Source organism: Podarcis vaucheri (assembly GCF_965113315.1).
Source record: "Podarcis vaucheri genome assembly, chromosome: 4".
NCBI classification, from domain to species: Eukaryota; Metazoa; Chordata; class Lepidosauria; order Squamata; family Lacertidae; genus Podarcis; species Podarcis vaucheri.
Genome location: NC_138762.1, coordinates 32,100,279 through 32,121,814, shown reverse-complemented (window position 1 = coordinate 32,121,814; position 21,536 = coordinate 32,100,279). Strand labels below are relative to the sequence as shown.

At 47.3% G+C, this 21,536-nt stretch overlaps 1 long non-coding RNA gene across 1 annotated transcript; it reads right to left on the bottom strand.

Moving 5' to 3' along the window:
* Positions 1–776: 776 nt before the first annotated feature.
* On the bottom strand, positions 777–21,294 carry LOC309531869. The gene is made up of 2 exons (XR_014219499.1): positions 21,198–21,294; positions 777–955 (listed from the first exon to the last, which is right to left on the bottom strand). It is a non-coding gene; the product is annotated as an uncharacterized lncRNA (long non-coding RNA).
* Positions 21,295–21,536: the final 242 nt, after the last annotated feature.

The following is a 21,536-nucleotide window of genomic DNA, read 5'->3' as shown; positions in this document are numbered from 1 at the left end:
TCATGATCAGCAGCCCTGGGTATTAGCTGTCGTTCTGGTCCAGGTATAGCAAACCATGTTGACTGGTCATCAAAAGTTGCTATGCTTCACCATCTCTTAACTCATGGGTAGGCAAACTAAGGCCCGGGTGCCGGATCTGGCCCAATCTCCTTCTAAATCTGGCCTGCGGACAGTCCTGGAATCAGCATGTTTTTACATGAGTAGAATGTGTGCTTTTATTTAAAATGCATCTCTGGGATATTTGTGGGACATAGGAATTCGTTCATCCCCCCCCCCAGAATATATAGTCCAGCCCCCCCCCCCACAAGGTCTGAGGGACAGTGGACTGGCCCCCTGCTGAAAACGTTTGCTGACCCCTGTCTTAACTCCTACCCTACTCTAGGGAGAACACCAAAACGTGGTATGCATTTACATCTGACTTAAAGGTAAAGGTAAAGGGACCCCTGACCATTTGGTCCAGTCGTGACCGACTCTGGGGTTGCGGCGCTCATCTCGCTTTATTGGCCAAGGGAGCCAGCGTACAGCTTCCGGGTCATGTGGCTAGCAGCGCACGGAAATGCCGTTTACCTTCCCACTGGAGCGGTACCTATTTATCTACTTGTACTTTGACGTGCTTTCAAACTGCTAGGTGGACAGGAGCTGGGACCGAGCAATGGGAGCTCACCCCGTCGCGGGGATTTGAACCGCTGACCTTCTGATCAGCAAGTCCTAGGCTCTGTGGTTTAACCCACAGCACCACTTGCCAAAAATCACTGAATGCCTGACTCTCCTGCCTAAAACATTATTTTATTTTTATTTCATGTACGTAGGACCCTTGGTGTTTTTATTGGTGTGCTAATGGTATTTCTGATCCAGGTACAGTTGAAACTCTATGTGTTGTCCTGTGATGACTCACTCTGTCACGAGGGGGTGGACTCCTCTCTCTCATCAGCTTACTGAAGGTTAAGAGACGACACTAAAAAACACACCAAAACCTTAGTCACTGATTGCTTTTTTTCTGCCATGGGAGATTACTCAGTGTGGGTGCCTTGAGTTATCGGAACCCAGCCAAGGAAAATTAAATGAGTCTGGCATTAATTCACCTGTGTAGAGTCAAGTGACAATAGGGCAGAAAGGAGATGTCCTTTTTGCCGTATGATTGAAATTCAAATTAGTTCTGAGAACATCCCATTTACAATGTGGCAAAACATCATCAGCAACCAGTGCCTGACATATCCCAGGCAGATAACCTTTAGTTTAGAGGCAAGACTAGGGAGTCAGGATAAGTGCTGAACAAAAGCAACTTGGTGAGCTAATATAAAGAGTTAATTACTGGTGTCAGGAAATAGATCACACAGCATGAAAAGTGTCTAATTTGACAAAATTGACAAATTTTGATTTTTCTAGAAAACTTGCACATTTATACAGCTGTGCAGAATCTGATCAGGCTGAGGGCAGAATTGTCCCTACAGTTTTCAGTGAAATGAATTTTGTTAGCCCCTGTACAATCCTGCAATTTTATTTTTATTTTTCAACTCCTTGTGTTTGAAATGTGCTCAGCAGACATAGTCAGGAGTATTCATAGACAGTGGTCCCCCCCCCAGTTATTGTTAGCAAGATTCAATATAAGATCCAGCCTCTGTGCCTCTAATAGCAATATAAAAGGGGGAAATGTTCCCATCACACTGCTGTTACACCAATCAGATTACTTTTTCCTGTATAACTATTGAAACAAAAAATTTACTGTGCTATATAGTCATGGTTGTAAGATAGTTTGTTTTTAACTCCTTATTTTCTACGTGTACCAAACAGTCCTAGATTTCTGCAGACTTGCAGACATGCATCTGTTGCCCAATTGAAATCTTAAGCGGGCCAGCAAGGATAGTCATGTGTGGAAAAGCCATACTGATGAATATCATGTGCAACACTGGAAGACCTTACAGAGGCTCTCCAACACACATTCAAAGCAAGCTCTACCATGAGACTTCGTGCATCATCAGCCAAAAACATTTGGTTGATGGGAATATGGGACAAACTTTCTTCTGGGACCACATCCTGTGTACTTCTCTCATGGATTTGAGGAGGGAAGTAAAATAATATCTATTGAATGCCCACAGCATTCATCTTAGTTTTAAGTCTTTGGATTTTTAACAGCAATCCACCACCACCCTCACACCGAGTTGGAATGAGGGAAGGTGTCCCACCACCCAGCTTTCTAGCTAAAACAGCCTCCTGCAGGCCATCAGATGTGCGGGGTGAAGGAAGGCCACTGGTGGAATCCCTGCCCATGGGAAGTCCCAAAATTGGATGTTCCAAAGGCAGAGAAGGGGCATGAGCCAGTCTCATTTCTGTCAAGTGACAGCATCAGGTCCAGATCAGGCACAAACATCCTGTCCCCCATCTTCCTGTATCAACACAATGATTAGCACATCTGCAGATGCTGCACTGGCCCTGCCGCTAAGGAAAGCCCACAGTGGGTGGCTGCAATGTATTGGACAACAGAGCCATGTGTGTCATGACACCTGCCATGTGTTCCCTAAGCTAGCCTCCTGCCCCACTTGCAATCCAGGATGCTGTCCTGTAGGTGCTCCTGAACATGATCAGAGGGGACCGGTTGGTTGAAGGAATCCAGGTCGGAGCCAAACAGTATAAACTTAAGGCTTTTGCAGATGACTTGGTTTTGACATTACAGGAGCCAGAATCTAGTACGAAAAGGGTGTTAGAACTGATTCAAGAAATTGGTCGGGTGGCAGGATTTAAATTAAACAAGCAGAAAACTAAGGTTTTGGGGGAAAAATTGACAACTTTGGAAAAAGAAAGGTTTCAGAAGGAGACAGAGTTAAATGTGGTTAAAAAGGTGAAATATCTAGGGGTTAACATGACGGCTAAAAATCTGAATTTATTTAAAGATAATTACGAAAAATGTTGGTCAGAAATCAAAAAGGATTTAGAAATTTGGTCAAAATTGAAGCTTTCCTTGTTGGGTTGAATTGCTGCTATAAAGATGAATGTATTGCCAAAAATGTTGTTTTTGTTTCAAACCTTGCAGATTGTGGATAAGATGGAATGTTTCAAGAGGTGGCAGAGAGATATCTCTAGGTTTGTCTGGCAGGGTAAAAAGCCCAGAATAAAATTTAAAATATTAACTGATGCTAAAGAAAGAGGGGGGTTTGCCCTGCCAGACATGAAACTGTATTATGAATCAGCAGCTTTCTGCTGGTTGAAAGATTGGCTACTTCTAGAGAATACTGATATTTTGGATTTAGAAGGGTTTAACAATGTATTTGGGTGGCATGCATATTTGTGGTACGACAAGGTTAAAGCTCACAAAGTTTTTAAGAACCATATTGTCAGGAAGGCAGTGTTTAATGTCTGGACAAGATACAAAGATTTACTAGAAAGTAAGACCCCAAGGTGGTTGTCACCAATGGAAGCTAAGGCTCAGAAAAAACTCAATATGGAGGCCAACTGGCCAAAATATTGGGAGATAGTAGAAAAGGATGGAGACACATGGAGATTGCAGAGTTTTGAGGAACTGAAGGATAAAGTGCGGGATTGGTTACACTATGGTCAGATTAGGGAGGTTTTTAATAAGGACAAAAAAACAGGCTTCCAGGTGGAAAAATCGAAATTAGAAACAGAACTGTTAGAACCAAAAACTAAGGTACTTTCAAGAATGTATAACTTGCTGTTAAAATGGAACACTCAGAATGAAACGGTTAAATCAGCTATGATAAAATGGGCGCAAGACATTGGTTATAACATCATGTTTGCTGACTGGGAACGGTTATGGACCACCGGTGTGAAATTTACGGCATGTAATGCCCTGAAAGAAAATATTATGAAAATGATATACAGGTGGTACATGACCCCAGTCAAGCTTGCAAAAATATACCATTTGCCTGACAATAAGTGTTGGAAATGTAAAGAAATTGAGGGAACATTCTTTCACCTTTGGTGGACATGCCCAAGGATTAAGGCTTTCTGGGAAATGATCTATAATGAACTCAAAAAGGTATTTAAATATACCTTCCCTAAGAAACCAGAGGCCTTTCTTTTGGGCATTGTTGGCCAAATGGTGTTAAAGAAGGACAGAACTTTTTTTATGTATGCAGTCACAGCAGCAAGGATACTTATTGCAAAACATTGGAAGACACAAGATTTGCCCACCCTGGAAGAATGGCAGATGCAACTGATAGACTACATGGAATTGGCAGAAATGACTGGCAGAATCCGAGACCTAGGAGAAGAGATAGTGGAAGAGGACTGGAAGAAATTTAAGGATTATTTGCAAAAATACTGTAAATTGTATGAATGTTAGAATGATGCAGGTTATAAAGATAATATGGCATTAGTGACATACCTGAAAAGACTTTGAAAATAATTGGTTTATAAGAACAAAGGTGAAACTTGAACAATATTATGTCAAGCTTAAATATTTGATAATAAAGGGAAGAATCGGAGACATAATAGCTGAAACGTATAATTTAAAACAAGTTTTGAGAGAAGGTGAAGTATTGCTGAATAAGATTTTGAAACGGGAACACAGAGAAGGGAGATGTGAGGAGGTCGATGAAACAAGTAAAAGAAAGATAAAGTTATGGAACATTGGATGTATGTTTTAATGTTATTGTGTGTTTTCATGTTGTATTGCTGTATTGTTTTTTATGCTTTTTCTTTATTGTATTGTAATTTGTTTTGTTGTTTTCCTGTTATTCTTTTTTCTTCTTTCTGTAATTTTTAAACCTTTAATAAATATTGTCAGGGTTACTTCCAGATCCTAGCTCACAGAGGATCACGCTAGCCAGCGGTTGTTGATTAAAAGTCTTTATTGAGTTACAGTCTCCATTCTTGAGCTGCTGCGTGCAACCCTACGCCTTATGCTTAGGTCGGCGAAGCTCCTTCTGAGTCTCCGCCCCTTGTGCACCAACTTAATATCCTAGCCCTGCTCCACCTTTTCCGCCTGACAGTTCTCCTCTGGGTCCCTCTGCCCCCCTGGGTCTCTCCCTTCCGGGATTCTTCTGACGCTGACCCCCCTGACTCCCCTGTCTCCTTGCGCCGGGCTTTAGGACCTGGCTCTCTTTCCGGGCTGCCTACTGCGCCACCTTCCTGTGCATTTGAACTTGGCGCGCGCGCCCAACCTTCCACTTTCCGTCTAACCGTCACTTCGCTCCCCGATGAAGGTGTGGCCACTCCTGACTCGTGCCCTCCCTCCTGTTGTGAGCTGCCAGCGCTAGTTCCCAGGCGCTCTTCCTCTTCCCTACTCTCTGGCGGTGACGTAGGTCCCGATCTCCAACTGCTCCCCTCTGAGTCCCCTCTGGCTCTTTCTTCCTGGGGTGTCCCCCTAGTCTCCCCCCTTGCCCTTGCCACTGGTGCTCCTCTTTGTGAATCTTCTGATTCACTGGACAGACTCGGAGATCTCGGGTCGTCGTCGTCACTCATCCTTTCTTCTGCCTCCTCCCCCTCGCTCTCTGTTTCCTCCCTTGCCCTCGCCTCTGCTCCTGAACCCCTGACATCCATCCCCCCCTCAAAGCCCCCCCTTCCCCCCTCCCCTCCCTCCGGTGCGGGAACTGGGTGCTGCAGTGTCAAAGGGACGAATGTCGGGTACAGTTCGCTTCCCGTGGCCGGCCTCCATCCACAGACTCCCGGTTCTTCCTCCCTGCTCTCGTCAACGACGGTCACCTCTGCTTCCATCTCCGTGCCGCCGTGCTCGAGACCCTGGTTGTCCCCGAAAAAGTCCATGTCGGTCTCTCCCTCGCTTCCTTCTGTAGGCGTAGCTCGTCCTGGACCCTCCAGCCACTTCCTGCGCCACTGCTCCTCTGGTCGATCATCCCACCAATATGAGGGTTCTGAGGCAGATCCCGAGGGTGACCCCTCCGGGGAACGGGCGTCTCATGTCGGTTCCTCATCCGAGTCGAACCCCCGGAACGTGCTGGCTGAAAGCGTGGGCGTGAAAAGCCAGTCGTCGAAAAAGTCCGCCGGCATTGGCCTATGGGGAAAGAGGGCATGAAACTCTTCCTTGAGCAGAGGTTCATCTAGAGCGTAGCCCGGCACCCAGCTGTTGGCATTGGCCGGGGTGCCCTCCTTAGCGAGAAGGTATTCTACCCCCTCTTCCCCCCATCTGGAGTCCAAAATCTCCGTGACTTCGTTGAGGCGCACCTCCTGTGCCACTCCCCGTTGCCTGGTTCCCTCTCGGAGCAGACTCGGCGCCGTGCCGGGTTCCTGAAACCTGTGCGGTGCCTTGTAGGGAGTGAGCACCGATCCGTGGAACACCGGATGCATTCTGGAACCCTCCGGAAGCGCCAGCCTGAAAGCCACCGGGTTGACCTGCTCTTCGACTTGGTAGGGCCCCAGTTGCTTATGCCCTAGTTTCTTCTTGGCCAACGACCTGGCCGGCACTGCGTGGGCTGCTAACCAGACCCAGTCTCCCACCTGGATCTCTTCGCCAACCCTTCTGTGTTTGTCTGCCTGCACCTTGTATGCGTGTTTGGCCAGCTCCAGGTGCCGCCGCAGCTGATCGTGAACCTCTTGCAACTCCGACGCGAACGCATCTGCTGTCTGCGGCTCCCCCTCCACCAGTCTTTCCAGTCCCGGGAAGGTTCTGGGGTGCCTCCCGTTGTTGGCGAAGAACGGCGTGACCCCCGTGGACACGTGCTTCGTGTTGTTGTAGGCGAACTCGGCGAGCGGCAGGTAATCCACCCACGTCGCAGGCTGTTGATTCGCATAGCATCTCAGGTACTGCTGCATGATGGCATTGACCCGCTCCGCTTGCCCGTTGGTCTGCGGGTGTCTCGCCGACGCCAGGTTGATCTTGACGTTTAGGAAGCCCATCAGCTTCTGCCAGAAGTTCGAGATGAACTGCCGCCCGCGGTCGGACAGAATAGACCGTGGCAGACCGTGAACCTTGAACACGTGGTCTATGAACAGTTTGGCGGTTTGTTCCGCCGTGGCCACCTTCGCACACGGGATGAAATGCGCCATCTTGGAGAACAAGTCCACCACCACCAGCACGGCCGTCTTGCCCCTCGAGCTGGGCAGATCCGTGACGAAGTCCAGGGCGACTCTCTCCCATGGCTCGACCGGAGTTTGCAGCGGTTCCAACAGTCCGGCCGGCGGTCTGTGCACTGGTTTGGCCCTCTGGCAGGTGTCGCACCTCGCCACGTAGTCCGCGACCTCCCCTCTCATTCCGGGCCACCAGAAATCCCTGGCGACTAATTCCACCGTCTTCTCCTTGCCAAAGTGCCCGGCAGTGGGCGCGTCGTGCAGCTGATGCAGTACCTTGGCGCGAAGTTCGTCTCCCGGCACGTAGATGGCCCCTTTGCGGATGAGCAATCCATCTCTCAGCTGGAACCCGTTGGTCGCTGCCGTGCCCCTTCGCATCTCAGCCATCTTTGCTTGCGCGAAAGAGTCATTCTGCAACGCTTGTCGCACCGCCTCCAGGTCCACTGTCGCCGCAGCGCACGCCCACACTGTTGGCGCGAAGATGTGCATGGCGGCCGCTGGCGTGGCGTCCTCCAGATACTGTGGCTTACGGGATAGCGCGTCCGCCATGATGTTGGTGTCCCCCGGGACATACTCTATTCGGAAGTCGAAATTCGCAAAGAACTCAGCCCAACGTATCTGCCTCTGGTTCAGGAACTGTGCCGTGCGCCAGTGCTCCAGATTCTTGTGGTCCGTGCAGACCTGCACCGTGTGCTTGGCTCCAATCAGGAAGTGCCTCCATGCTTTGAACGCTGCATGAATAGCCAGCAACTCCCTGTCCCAGATGGTGTAATTCTGTTCGGACTTGCTGAGCTTCCTGGAGTAAAACGCTCCGGGCCTCCAAACCCCCTGCGGGTCCTTCTGCAGCAGGACTGCTCCGACGGCCCTGTCCGAGGCGTCTGTTTCAACTCTCATCGGCCTGCTAGGATCGACATGAAGCAGCTGTTCCTCCGAGGCGAAAAGACGCTTGAGTGCCTGAAAGGACTGCTCCGCCTGCGCTGTCCAGATGAACTTCTTTTTCTTGGAACTGAGCGTGTCTGTAATGGCTGCAGTCTGCATAGCGAAGCCTTTGATGAACTTGCGATAGAAGTTCGCGAAGCCGACAAATCGTTGGACCTCCTTCCGGTTGCGTGGGCTTTTCCAATCCAACACCGCTCGAACCTTGGCGCTGTCCATGGCGAGCCCCTTGTCAGACAACCTGTATCCCAGGAAATCCACCTCCGTCACGTCAAATTGGCACTTCTCCAGCTTGGCGTAAAGCCTATGTTGCTGGAGCCTGCTCAGCACTTCCCTGACGTGTCTGTCATGCTCCTGCTGCGATTCCGAAAAGATCAGGATGTCATCCAAGAAACAGACGCACGTCTTGTAGAGGAGCCCCGCCAACACGTGATGCATGAAAGCTTGAAAAACGTGGGAGCCATTTTGCAATCCAAAAGGCATAACTCTATATTCGTAGGTGCCCAGGGGTGTGAACATGGCTGTCTTCCACTCATCTCCTTCCCGCATGCGAATCAGGTTGTACGCCCCTCGCAGGTCCAACTTGGTGAACACGCTGCCCTTGCGTACTTTCGCGAGGAGGTCGTCGATTCGGGGCATGGGGAAGTCTGACGGCTTGGTGACACTGTTCAAAATGCGGTAGTCCACCACGAGCCTTTTCTGGGGCGTGTCTCGCTTCTTCACAAAGAATACAGGACTGCCCCCCGCTGCCTGGGACTCTCGGATGAAACCGCGTTTCAAATTATGATCAATGAACTCCTTGAGTTCCTGCAGTTCGTCTTCAGACATGGAATACAGCTTCCCTTTGGGCAGCGCCGCCCCCGGCAGCAGGTCAATCTTGCAGTCATATGGTCTGTGGGGGGGTAGCTTGTCTGCCTCCTTCTCGCAGAAAACCTCCAAAAATTCTGCGTACTTGTGGGGAATCGCTTGCAGCGTGCCGAGCAGCAGCTGTGACTCCTCTTGCTCCCCTTCTTGCTGGGGCATGATGCAGTGTTCAGCACAAAAGGAAGAACCGAAGGTCAGCTGCCTCTGGTACCAAGCCAGCGTCGGGCTGTGCCTGTCCAGCCAACTCATACCCAATACGATAGGCGTGTCTGAGAGTTGAGTGACGTTGAAGCTGATAATCTCCTTGTGATTTCCAAGCCGCAGCACCATAGGTGGCGTCTGCTTCACCACTTGCCCCCCTAACAGCTCCCTGCCATCCACCGTGACAACCTGCAGTGGCAGCGCGGCAGGCAGCAACTGTATAGCGTGCCGGTCGACAAAGTCCTGCCCTATGAAGTCTGCATTGCTTCCCGAGTCGACGGTGATTGGCACGTCCATGGTGATTCCATTGGGTAGCTGGAGCGATGCGGTGAGCCTCACTACTGGCTTGGGCGGGAGGGGGTCCATGGGCGGTAAAATCTCTGGGGACTGCTTCACTGACACGTCTGGCTGGGCCCCAGTGCCTCCTCTTCCAGCCAGACATCGTCGTTTCCCTGCTGTGGTTCTCCTTGCTGCGTTGCTGCAGTCACCATTGCTGAGGCTGCAGTGTGCTTGTGGAGCCTCCGGGGACACTCTTTCGCCAAATGGCCTGGATCCTCGCAGATGTAACACTTCCTGTTCCCTCTAGGAGGCTTCGCTTTCACTGCTGCCGGTGCTAGGGCTCTGGCTGCTGACTGAGCCCTTGCACTCCCAACCTCCATCGGTTCCACCCCTCCCCCTGTTGGGGGCGTGGATTGCGCACGCGCTGCTTCTCTGGGAAGGAAGGAGGAGCCCCTGGCTGGTTCGCGCCCGCTGCGCCCTTCGTCCCTGCTCCACGGACGTTCTTCCAGCCGCACTCCCACCGCCAGCGCCCTCTGAACGATCTCCTGCGTGGTCCGGGGTCTCTCCCCCCTCGCAATCTCATCTTTCACCGAGCTGTTCAAGCCCTCCCAAAAAAGGTCTCTGACGGGAGCCGAATCTCTGTCCCATTCCAGGGCACTGACCAAAGCGAAAAAGCGGGCATGATATTGCCGTACGCTGGCCCTCCCTTGTCTTAGTCCGTGCACCTCCCTTCGGGCAAGATCCACGTCAATGCTTGATAAAAAAACAGCCATCCATCGCTTTAATAAAGGCGTCCGCATTTTGGAGCGCAGGATCCTTATCCCTCCACAAATTGCGCAGCCATGCTTTAGCGTCTCCATGCAAATGGGACATGATGAACCCCACTTTCTCTTGTTCATCTCTAAAGTCTTTGTGCAGTAGTTGTAGTGCACACATTACGTCTGCTCTAAAATTGGGGTACTGTTGCAAATTCCCATCGAAGTGCGAGACCAGACTGCCTGTGCGTCTCCCCAACCCAATCCCCTCTGATTTGGGTGTCTGTTGCCCCTGCTTCGTAAGCACGTCCAACCTGACCTGGAGATCCCTGTAGGCGGCCGCTGCGTCCTCCTCTCTCTTCCTGGACGCCACCGCCTCGGCAGTCAGTCGTGAAACCGCGTCTCTGAGTTCCGTTATTTGCTGTTCGGCCGTCATATTGTCTACCGTTCGTGAGCTTTCTTGTAGGCACCCGCTTTCCCTCCTCTCCGCGAGGTCGTGGATGTCCACAATTTGAAGAGAAGGAGCTTACTGTCAGGGTTACTTCCAGATCCTAGCTCACAGAGGATCACGCTAGCCAGCGGTTGTTGATTAAAAGTCTTTATTGAGTTACAGTCTCCATTCTTGAGCTGCTGCGTGCAACCCTACGCCTTATGCTTAGGTCGGCGAAGCTCCTTCTGAGTCTCCGCCCCTTGTGCACCAACTTAATATCCTAGCCCTGCTCCACCTTTTCCGCCTGACAGTTCTCCTCTGGGTCCCTCTGCCCCCCTGGGTCTCTCCCTTCCGGGATTCTTCTGACGCTGACCCCCCTGACTCCCCTGTCTCCTTGCGCCGGGCTTTAGGACCTGGCTCTCTTTCCGGGCTGCCTACTGCGCCACCTTCCTGTGCATTTGAACTTGGCGCGCGCGCCCAACCTTCCACTTTCCGTCTAACCGTCACTTCGCTCCCCGATGAAGGTGTGGCCACTCCTGACTCGTGCCCTCCCTCCTGTTGTGAGCTGCCAGCGCTAGTTCCCAGGCGCTCTTCCTCTTCCCTACTCTCTGGCGGTGACGTAGGTCCCGATCTCCAACTGCTCCCCTCTGAGTCCCCTCTGGCTCTTTCTTCCTGGGGTGTCCCCCTAGTCTCCCCCCTTGCCCTTGCCACTGGTGCTCCTCTTTGTGAATCTTCTGATTCACTGGACAGACTCGGAGATCTCGGGTCGTCGTCGTCACTCATCCTTTCTTCTGCCTCCTCCCCCTCGCTCTCTGTTTCCTCCCTTGCCCTCGCCTCTGCTCCTGAACCCCTGACAAATATCATTAAAAAAAAACAAAAAAACAGGATGCTGTCCTGTCACCACTGCTAGCGTGAGTTTCACCTTGGAAACCCCATTCACTTGGAATGGGAGGAGAGGACCACCCCTCATTTCAAGCAGCAAAATATCTTGGGCCAACTGTAGTGATCTGCATTTTTTATCTGAGTGAGAAGAATTGAAAGTCATGAGAATCATAGATCTGAGCAGTTGGGTGTCCACAAGAAGACCCATTGCCACACTTGACATCACTTATGAGATGGAGTTTGCCACCTGCATACCAACCATACAAACACACCATGCAAATACTCTAGAGAGGGACAAAACCCACCAGTTTCATTTTCTCTTGCTTTCTCATTTTTCTAGTGTTAAGATCAGTTTGGGGGGAAAATAAAATAAAATAAAAATCTGCATGAGAATTCATATGCATTTTGAGACTTCCGGGTTAGCGCCTCCGGCAATGGCGGATTTCCTCTGACCGGGAGGAATCCACTTCGTGGAAATTAGGGTCTGGACCGCCACGGCGAGGCGGAGACCCACCAAAAACCACAGGCGGGAGAAGCCTGTGGACGTGGGATTCAGCTGGCACCTTTTGCGCCTCCCCTACTCGCGGGGAAACCCGGTTTCGGGGATCCGGAGCGATATGGGGTGAGCGGTGCGGTGCTTCGAATCGACTGCTCTTTTCATGGCGTGAAGCCGCATTGCTGTTGCTGGAGAGCGCTGACTTTTTCCTGTGGACAATTGGACTTTAAACAACTACCTGTGAGTAGAACAAAAAATTGGACTATGAAACATATTAATTTGGCACCAAAGCGGGAAGGTTCTAGACAGGAAGTCCGCCTTCCGCTTTTGTAAATAGATTGAAGCAAAGACATTGCAAGCTAAAGTCTGGAAAGTCATTTGTAAAGGACTAAATCTCCATCAGTTAAAACTACCAAACCCCCCTTGGAAGCAGGAGAAGAGGGGGGAAATCTTAGACTGTTTAAACCTGCAGGAGAGAGAGTAAAGAAAGATAAATTTCCACCGTCTTGAACCTGGGAACGGGGTGTCAGAGACAGACATTTTGGGGAAGTTCATTGACTGTGAATAAAACATTTCTTGACAGATAGTTAAAAAAGAGAAACATATTGATTCCAATGTTTCCTTTTGCATTTAAAAGGAACAAAATATTTGAAAAACAAAAGTAATTTTGTTGCTGGATTTGCTTTCAAAAAGACGGATACAAACAGAAATTGTTTCCTCTAGAGGGAGCTTGTGAAACTGTTGCTGGAGTCGATCTGGGGAATTCTACAGCTGTAGAGATTAAAGATCGTGAGAACCAGACATTGACCTTGAACAAGAATGTGCCCAGAAGAAGCCTTAGTGCTTGCTTTTTGCAAGACAAGCGCTTTACTGGAACAGCTACATGAGAAGATGGATTTGATGACTGTTGCAGTTAGTAATTTTGGACAGTGAATACCTATATAGAAACCACTCAGGAACCAACCCAGGAATCTGATTTGACAGGGCAAGTTGTGCAGAAGACAAAGGAGGAGGTTGTTGCTGAATCTCAAGTAATACAAATGGAGAGAGCCGCGGCCTTGCAGGAACATAAGCTGTTGTTTTTGATGACTGAACCTGAAGAAAGTCAGATTTGGAGAGATGGAGTACTGTTTGGTTTGGAGATGGGAAGTTGGATAGATCCCCCTATGCAGGGATGTTTTGACTTCTGGGATCTGGTTTTGGGGCAGGGGGAGTTGTGGGGGCCCTTAACTTTGGAGGGACTTTGAAACATGCCTTTAGATACCTTTTGGATTTCAGTGCTGACTATGGAGAATGGGCTGACCTGTCGAGAAGGGATAAAGACATTGTTAGGTTGGAATCTCCCCGAGATCTACTCCTCAGTGAGAAAGGAAGGAAATTAAGAATAAGATCAGCAGAAGACAAAGTAAAGTGCATGTATAAACATGAAGAAGATCTGCAGAAGGGACATGGAAAAGACTTAAGAGCCTCGGATAGAAGATCACCAGGTTGATGGACTAGATGGAATGGATAGAAAGGACTGACAGAACCCGAGACCAGGAAGAAGAGACGATGGAGGAAGACTGGAAGAAAGTTTAAAAATTCATTTAGAGAATTATTGTAAAATTAATGAGTGTTAGAAAAAATGTTGGAATGAAACTATTTGGCTTTAGTAGAAATGCTATACGGAATTATGTATAAATAAGTTTTAAGTTTTAAGCTTTAGGGCTTTTTATGGTAAGATAAGGTTAAAATAAATTAAGGCAATTTAATGACAGAATATAGTGGAAGATGGAAAGGATTTGCTGAGATAATTAATAACTAGAATACAAAAAAGGGAGGTGTGAGGAAGTCGATGAAACAAGATAACGAAAGATAAAGATTTGGGAATATTGGATTTGTTTTTAAATTTTTTGTTTGCTTTTGTTTTTGGTTTTGATGTATTGTGTGTTTTGTTTTTTTGTTTTTTGTCCCCCCCCCTCTTTTTATTGACTTGTATTGTTTAATTCCTTTTTTTGTATTGGTCTGAGGAGAAGTGCTCTGTGAGCTGAATTAATTTCTCCCCCATTTATTGGCCCATCCAATAAATGCCTTAAGCAAATCCGAGTCTTTCTGAAATCCACTGCCATCCTGTTGCTATTTCTTTTCCCCTCATGGCACTCAAGAAAAAAAATTAACAAATCCAGAGTATATATGACAGCAGCATTAATGGGGAGGGGGGAATGTTGAGGATAATTTTTGAGATGATTTCATGTGCCCTGTGATCCTACCACTAGGCAGGCTTGATATATGGTAAGCTGAAATACAAATAAGCCCTCAGAGGCTGTTGGCAAGTCCAGTCACTTCTAGAGGCACCCCTGCTCTGAAGATTATTTTTAAATGTCAATATATACATTTCCCTGCATTAGTCCAGAACATTTGACTCTGTATATCTTTGAAGTTAGCCCAGTCGTGAGCAAGAATATCCAGATATCCCAAAACAGAGAGAAATATATATACTTTGGCGTCATAGGCTCTGGGGCTTAGAGTCTTTCTGCTTCAGCTGATATATTGTTTAAATCTAAAACTTATTTAAAAACCTGTCTGAATGCGACGGCTTTTAATTAATCTTCTCTTAGTTTTTATACCATATAGTACCTTGAAGACGCAAGATCAATCACAGCTGTATTGTAACATGGAGTTGGGAGACAGAAAGATAAATGAGCTATCAGGTTTAGCATTTTGATAGCTAAGTTTAATTTTAACTAGCTCATGAACATACTGTAGATCTGAGGATAAAGTCATGAAGTGGAACATTCATCTCTGCAGTCCATTCATAAAAATAGGGAAACGGCTTAGCCAGCCCCTACATTAGGGACTCCAGTGAACTGGGGGGAGAAATGTGGGGGTCTAGAAGCAAGGCTATGCCCTCCATCCATAGAAATGAATTTGGGGGAGGGCAAAAAGGTACGAGAGCCACATGCCTACAGGGAGTAATGCAGCTCGGGTAAGGCAAATTTGAACCGGCAAAAGGCATCAGGAAGAACAGTCAACCAACTGCTCTCTCCTTGGGATAGATATATCAGTCTATTTTTGGTCTCTGTTTGTTCTGACTACGCTTCCCTTGAAGTATTACCTCATAAAGCATGCGTTCCTAAACACATACATTACAAAATGAAGTACATCAGAGAATAGACATGGAAAATTGGAATGATAAAGATGCATATTCTAATCACACTTACATTCAGAATATGCAGATCTGGACAGTTCATTCTAGATTTGCAAAGAACTAATTCCTCAAGCATTGTGAGCCTTTGCTGATATTCCTCAACAGAATCTGGAAGTCATTGATTCCTTTTTTTTTTTAAGTGTTGGAGGACTATCTATACATCTCTTGCATTGCTGCCTAATGTAATCCTCAGCCTCATCTCTCCCCATATAAGATGAGGATAATAATATTATGCTACCTTGCAAGTATAATTGAACTGATGTAAACCAAATGCTTTGGGAGAGAGGGGAACACACTATGAACTAAGTATTGTTGCTATTAGGATTACATTACTGATTAGATTAGGGAATCAAATGTCCATGATAATTCTTCCTGATGCTCTATTACTGCAAATGAGTGCAGGCTTTGGAGTTATGCTGAACTCTTCATCACAGCATGAAAAGCTACTGAATTACAGCTAAGCAAAGAACAAGGTTATATGCCGGTGTAAATAGTTTAGTCACTTCCAATATATAGTGGCCTAAATAGAAAAAAAAAGTTTTAGCACTTCAAACACTTGCAATACAAACAAAGTTAATGGAAAGTAAATTTCAGGCCAACAGCTGAGAACCATTTATTATGAAACTAAATTAGTGCCTGGCAGAAGTAATTAACAAAGGCTTACTCATTCAGGCAGCAGTTTGAACACGGAGCCACTTTGGTGACCAATTTTACAGCAGGAACTTTGAATAGCCAATAATCATGATTCAAAGGAGCATTTAGCATCCAGGCATTTTCAAATTTGGCATAGTAGGCCCAAGTCAAGAAAGAGAAAGCAGATTTTTAAATAATGAGCTGGAGAGAGAGAGAGAGAGAGAGAGAGAGAGAGAGAGAGAGAACCAAGTATACATCCGACATTTGTCAGAGCTGATTCGCACATGCATATATCACTCAATGTCTCATCAACTTAAAACTGTCACTTGATGATTTACAACTGGATGTGTGAATTACCTCCACTGGAAAGGCCTGTGTTTGAACTGATGAGAAGCCATATGATACCTCTGTTTGTAGTGTCTCTCCAGTAATGGCTTCTTGACTCTGGCAAGTCATCATTGGATATTGCAGCTCTGATCCGATGAACAAGCATCTGTGAATCGCCATGAGACACCTAATGAATCAATCTTAGGCAACTGAGCAGGGGTGAGAGGCCAGAGGATTGCCTTGTATTGAGTCATCATATTGCTCCTTCTAGCTCAGGATTGTCAATGCCGGAGGTGTAATATATGCATCATCAACTAAGGATCTGGCATACAGCCCCTATAAGAGAAACAGCTATGACCCAGGAGGCCAGCTCCTGGAGACCTGATTCAGATGGGTGGCTTGGTTGGAGAGGTTTGTGAATATGCTGTGCCTAATCCAGGCCTAATCCTTACCCTCCAACATTCCTCCAGTGAAAATAGGGGCATTTCTCACTCCCCCCCACCCAACTGGCCCTCCTTGAGCCCCCCACAGATCCCCCACCACTGCACCAATGAGACACAGTACACATGCCCTCCACTGTCTTGAGAAAACCCCTTAATCCTTATTTTATTTTATTTCATTCTTTGGTTAAATATACAGAAAAGAAAAACACACAACAATAAATAAATTTCAGAAAGGGGCAAGATTACACATGGGTGAACAAAGCATTATTATTATTATTATTATTATTATTATTATTATTATTATTAAAAAACAAGACTCCTTGCGCTCCACTCCCCCTTTCTTCCCACCCATGGCAGCCCTGCCTTCTCTCAGAGCCAGCACATCAAGTGGATTTGGGCCTCAGTGGCAGCAGCCTCTCTTCCTCCTCACCAAAAGAAGAAGAGTTTGGATTTGATTTCCCGCTTTATCACTACCCAAAGGAGTCTCAAAGCGGCTGACATTCTCCTTTCCCTTCCTCCCCCACAACAAACACTCTGCGAGGTGAGTGGGGCTGAGAGACTTCAGAGAAGTGTGACTAGCCCAAGGTCACCCAGCAGCTGCATGTGGAGAAGTGGGGAAGCAAACCCGGTTCAGCAGATTACGAGTCTACTGCTCTTAACCACTACACCACAAGCTGTCCAAGGGTGAGGAGGCCAGCAGCAGCCGCCGCCATGGAAAGGTCATGGGATTCTCCCTCGCTTCCACCTCTCGGGACAAGCACTGGCTTATCCTCCTCCCCGGCCTTGGTGGCGGAAATAGGGATCAAATCACAGAAGCTGGGGCAGCTTTTGTCATTCCAGGACCATCGCTGGAAAATCAGGACACTTGGAGGATATGCTAATCAAGAATAAAAGCTTTGTTTACCACTGTCTCATCCAAGTGCTGAGGAATCTCAGGCCCAGGGCTTCTCGGGGATGAACCCAGCCAATATCCCTGCTCCAAGGAACACCACTTATTTCCAGGCATCTCCCCACAGCGTCCCTGCTCCACTTCCTCCTTCTCTGCTTTTGTCTGCCTTGAAGCTGCCTTGAACAGGCTGTTGGGCATCGGTTCAGTCTTTCCTAGGTCTAGTGATTGAACCAGGGACTTTTTTGCATGCAGCGCATGTGCTCTACCACCGTAACAGTTAAATAGCGGCATTGTAAATGAATAACTTGCAAACAGCAGTTAAGTGCTATATTTACCATTCATTGCATGCCTCACCTCAAGTGTAGCACAATGAACGGAACCTGAAGGGTGGAAAGAAACAGCAGGCATAAGATTGAATAAAAGCTGCGAGGAAGATAAGAATGTTAAAAATATGCAGCCCAATAGCCCAATACTTTAAGTACGTCAAAGAGAAGGGATTTCTCGCCTTATAATTCAGGAGTAAGCAGCAGAATGCAGCAGCCCTACTGCTTGCTAGAGCAGGATGCTGGCAACATGTTATCCCTCTGCTGACACAGGTGCTCTAGCTGCCAGATTGCTAAAGGTTAGTTCACAAAACTCTAAGCAAATGGGGTCCTAAGTATCTTAAGGACCACATACCGGTAGTTCCTTAGGCTTCACCTTGATCATGCAGATCGTCTGATGGGTCCCCCGTGCCCTTGAGGTTTGGTTGGTCATTACCAGGGACTGTGCCTCCAGGACAGCAGACCCTGCCCTATGGAACTCCTAGCTGGGAGAGATCCAGCAGGAATCACCCCTGCCTCCTCTTAGACCTATTTTCAAAACTGTAGTGTTCAAAAGAGGCTTTGAAATGTGGATTCTTTTTACCAACCAGTGTTTATTGCTGTTTATATTGGTCCTTTTATTGATCTTGGTCAGCATGGCCAAAGGTCAGGGATGATGGAAGTTGTACTCCAGCAACAACTGGGGGCAACAGCTTCTGCATCCTGGGACTAGGCCAGGTTGTGGCATCTGAATGATCTGAGGTTAAGGACCAGATGCCTCCAGGAAGCCAAGTTGCGGAGCTGGTGATTGACTTCCTCCTCCCTCCTTCATCTAATGCACTGGTTCCCAACTGTTTTCCCTCATGGGCCACTTGACAATGACAACTGTAGTCTTGGTGGACCACTTACTGTTGTTGTTTTCCTGATTGTAGCATAGATGCTATATGACTTTTAACTGTCTTTATATTGCTTCTTTTATTTCTTATATTTGTATTACAATTTGAAACCCAAATTCTATTACATTAAAAATCAATCTAAGAAATAAAAAGCAATAATAATAATAATGATGATTTTATTTATACCCTGTCCATCTAGCTGGGTTTCCAGCAGAGTGAATGCTAGATAGTGAATGTGATTGATATGCCGTCTCTCATCTTCAGCCAGAAATCCACAAATAAGTTGTATTCTTCCAGGAACCACAGAATGGGGGCCCTTGTCCTAGTGTGTTTTCAACTATTTCCATTGCAACTTGTGGCCAGACATAGGTACTTGGGTTATTTGAATGAGCCTCCCAAAGTATAGCAGAAATAATACACTGAGCTTCTTTCAGTTCAGAACAGAAGGAGGGCAAAATCACTACTGACTGTTTCTGAGCAATTCCTGATAGATTAGATTAAGCATTAAGGGCAAAAATGAAGTGGGAAATAGCCATGTTGTCATCCTACTGTTATGCATCACGACAGGAAGGTCAGCAGCAGAGGCAGAAATAGGAGGAAGAGCATGAGATTGCCATAGAATATAGTAATTTACATACTGGATCAAAGCAATAATCTATCTAGAGCAATAACCCATCTCTGACAGTAGCGTCTAGCAGATGCATCAGTGGAAGACATAAAACACCCATAACAGACAATTATGTGCTAATAAGCTTGCAGTGGAAGTTTCTATCCAACTTCAGTCAGTCAGCGCTTAGATTTATGCTCTCAGACACACGGGCTGCTATAGTTTATACATTTTTAAACCCGCTTAATGAATGTTCAGAAGTGCCACACAACTGTCCAGAATTTCTTAAAGTTGTGATAAGTATTTGGCCTCCACATTTGGCTTTACCTTGCATTGAAGAGTTCCATAAGTTTAACTAATGACCCTGCAGCCTGGAAGACTCCCAGCTCCAACTTTGAAACTCTGCTCCCTAGTTTGTATGCAATACATTGTGGTTATTGAGTAGTCTGAGACAGGCACTCTGTACACGCTCATTGACTTTCAGACAGGAGCCACTTGAGACACAGCCATAATATTAAGTCCTCAGCAGCAGCATCAATGCCGTTTACCAGAAGGGAGAGGGTGAGGACCATGGTAGCAGGGAGCTCAGAACTGTGCAGGTATCAGGGACTGGGCACAGGAGGAATGGTGGAGACCGCCTCCCCTTCCTGACCCTTCCAGGAAGGAGAAAGAGGAAGACCATATAGATTTACAACAGTGGTTTGAGCGAAGTCACAGCTCAGAGGCAGATGAGGGGGAAAGTTGGGAAATCATGGGAGAGCCAAAGCAACACCTGGCTGACACGTTGTCATTAGAAAGTATTCCAGACCCTCCATCTCCCAGAACCCAGTGAGCCTTAAAAGTAGGAGAGCAAAGAGCTCAAAACAGAGAACGCTTAGCAGTACCTGTGGGAAAGATGATGAGAATGACAAATGAGGAAGTGGGAGAGACGGGTGGGGGGTGGAAATTCAATTGGGACACTGCCATTATCCAAGAGGCTGGGTTCTATAGCCTCTCTCTGTAAAGACTGATATAGAAAAGGACTGTAAGAAACTTTTCCTCGTCTTATACTTTCCTGGGCAACCAGCTGGGAGCCGCCAACAGCATCCTAACAGCAGGTGCACCAGTGGATCCAATCCAGTGCTCCCAACATTTAGACTAGGCAGCCACTACCTCCCCATCACCTGACCCTTTCCCCTCTCCCTCCCAGTAAGCAACAGTGACACCACTGCCAAGGATTTGCATTTAGAACAGCACAGACGGTTCTGGTCAAAGAGCATATTGTAGAGTTGGAAAAGATCCAGAAGAGGGCAACCGAAATGGCCAAGGGGATAGATCAACATCCCTATGTGGAAAAGGGACTTTTTAGGTTAGAGAAAAAGCAAGTCAGAGGTGACATGATGGAAGTTAATGCATGGTATGAAGAAAGCAGATAGAGAAAGGTTTTTCTCCATCCCTCATAACACTTCATCAATATCCAATGAAGGGGAATGTTGAAAGATTCAGGACAAATAAAAAAAAAGCTACTTCTTCAGGCAGCACATGGTTAAACTTGGGAACTACCTCCCACAGGAGGCAGCAATGGCCACCAACTTGGATGGCTTTAAAAGAGGCTTAAAGGCTTTAAAAGATGGTGCCTCAGCTCTCAATGGACAAATCCATGGAGAGCTGAGGCACCATCTTCTCAAGTTGATAGAGGGGGCCCAACACAGTATCGTGAGGTGCCAGGGGCAGAGCCGAATGCCTTCTGAGCATTGAGGGGGCCTGGCACCCTCAAAAATACCACTGGGGTGGCTAAAACTGCCTCACCCCCTAGGAGCTGGCACATATGCTGGAGAGCAAGGCAATCAATGTCTACTAGCCATAATGACAATGGTCAGGGGTCATATGCCTCGGAATACCAGCTGCTGGGAATCATGGGTAGGCAGAGTGCTCTTGCCCTCTTGTCCTGCTTGCCAGTTCCCCACAGGCATCTCCTTGGTCACTGTGAGAAAGGATGCTGAGCTAGAGGGACCATTGGCCTGATCAAGCAGACTTATATTACATTATGTCCTCAGACTTCCAACACCCTAATGAAGACTTTGTTATTAGCCACTTAATTCTGACCCACCTGGTTTCTGGTAGCAGTTTGCTTCCCTGTGAACATGAGCAAATGGCAGGCAAAACTTCTAGACTCCTGCTTCTCCTCTGTTTCCATTGGCTGCTACAGCACAAAGATTGTGTGTGTGTGTCTGTGTGTGTGTTATACAATTTTTTTAAAAAAAAATATGCACAGGTCTAGTACTTCTGGTGTCCCTTCTGTCTCCCGTGAAAGCTCTGATCTTCTTGTCTTCATGCATGTTAGCTGGCCAGCTGCCCTATTGGGATTGTAATTCAAATAGCAACACACACACCTTTGTGTGGCACAGCGCCTACCTCATAGTGAGGGGATGTTTTAAAACCTTTCAAG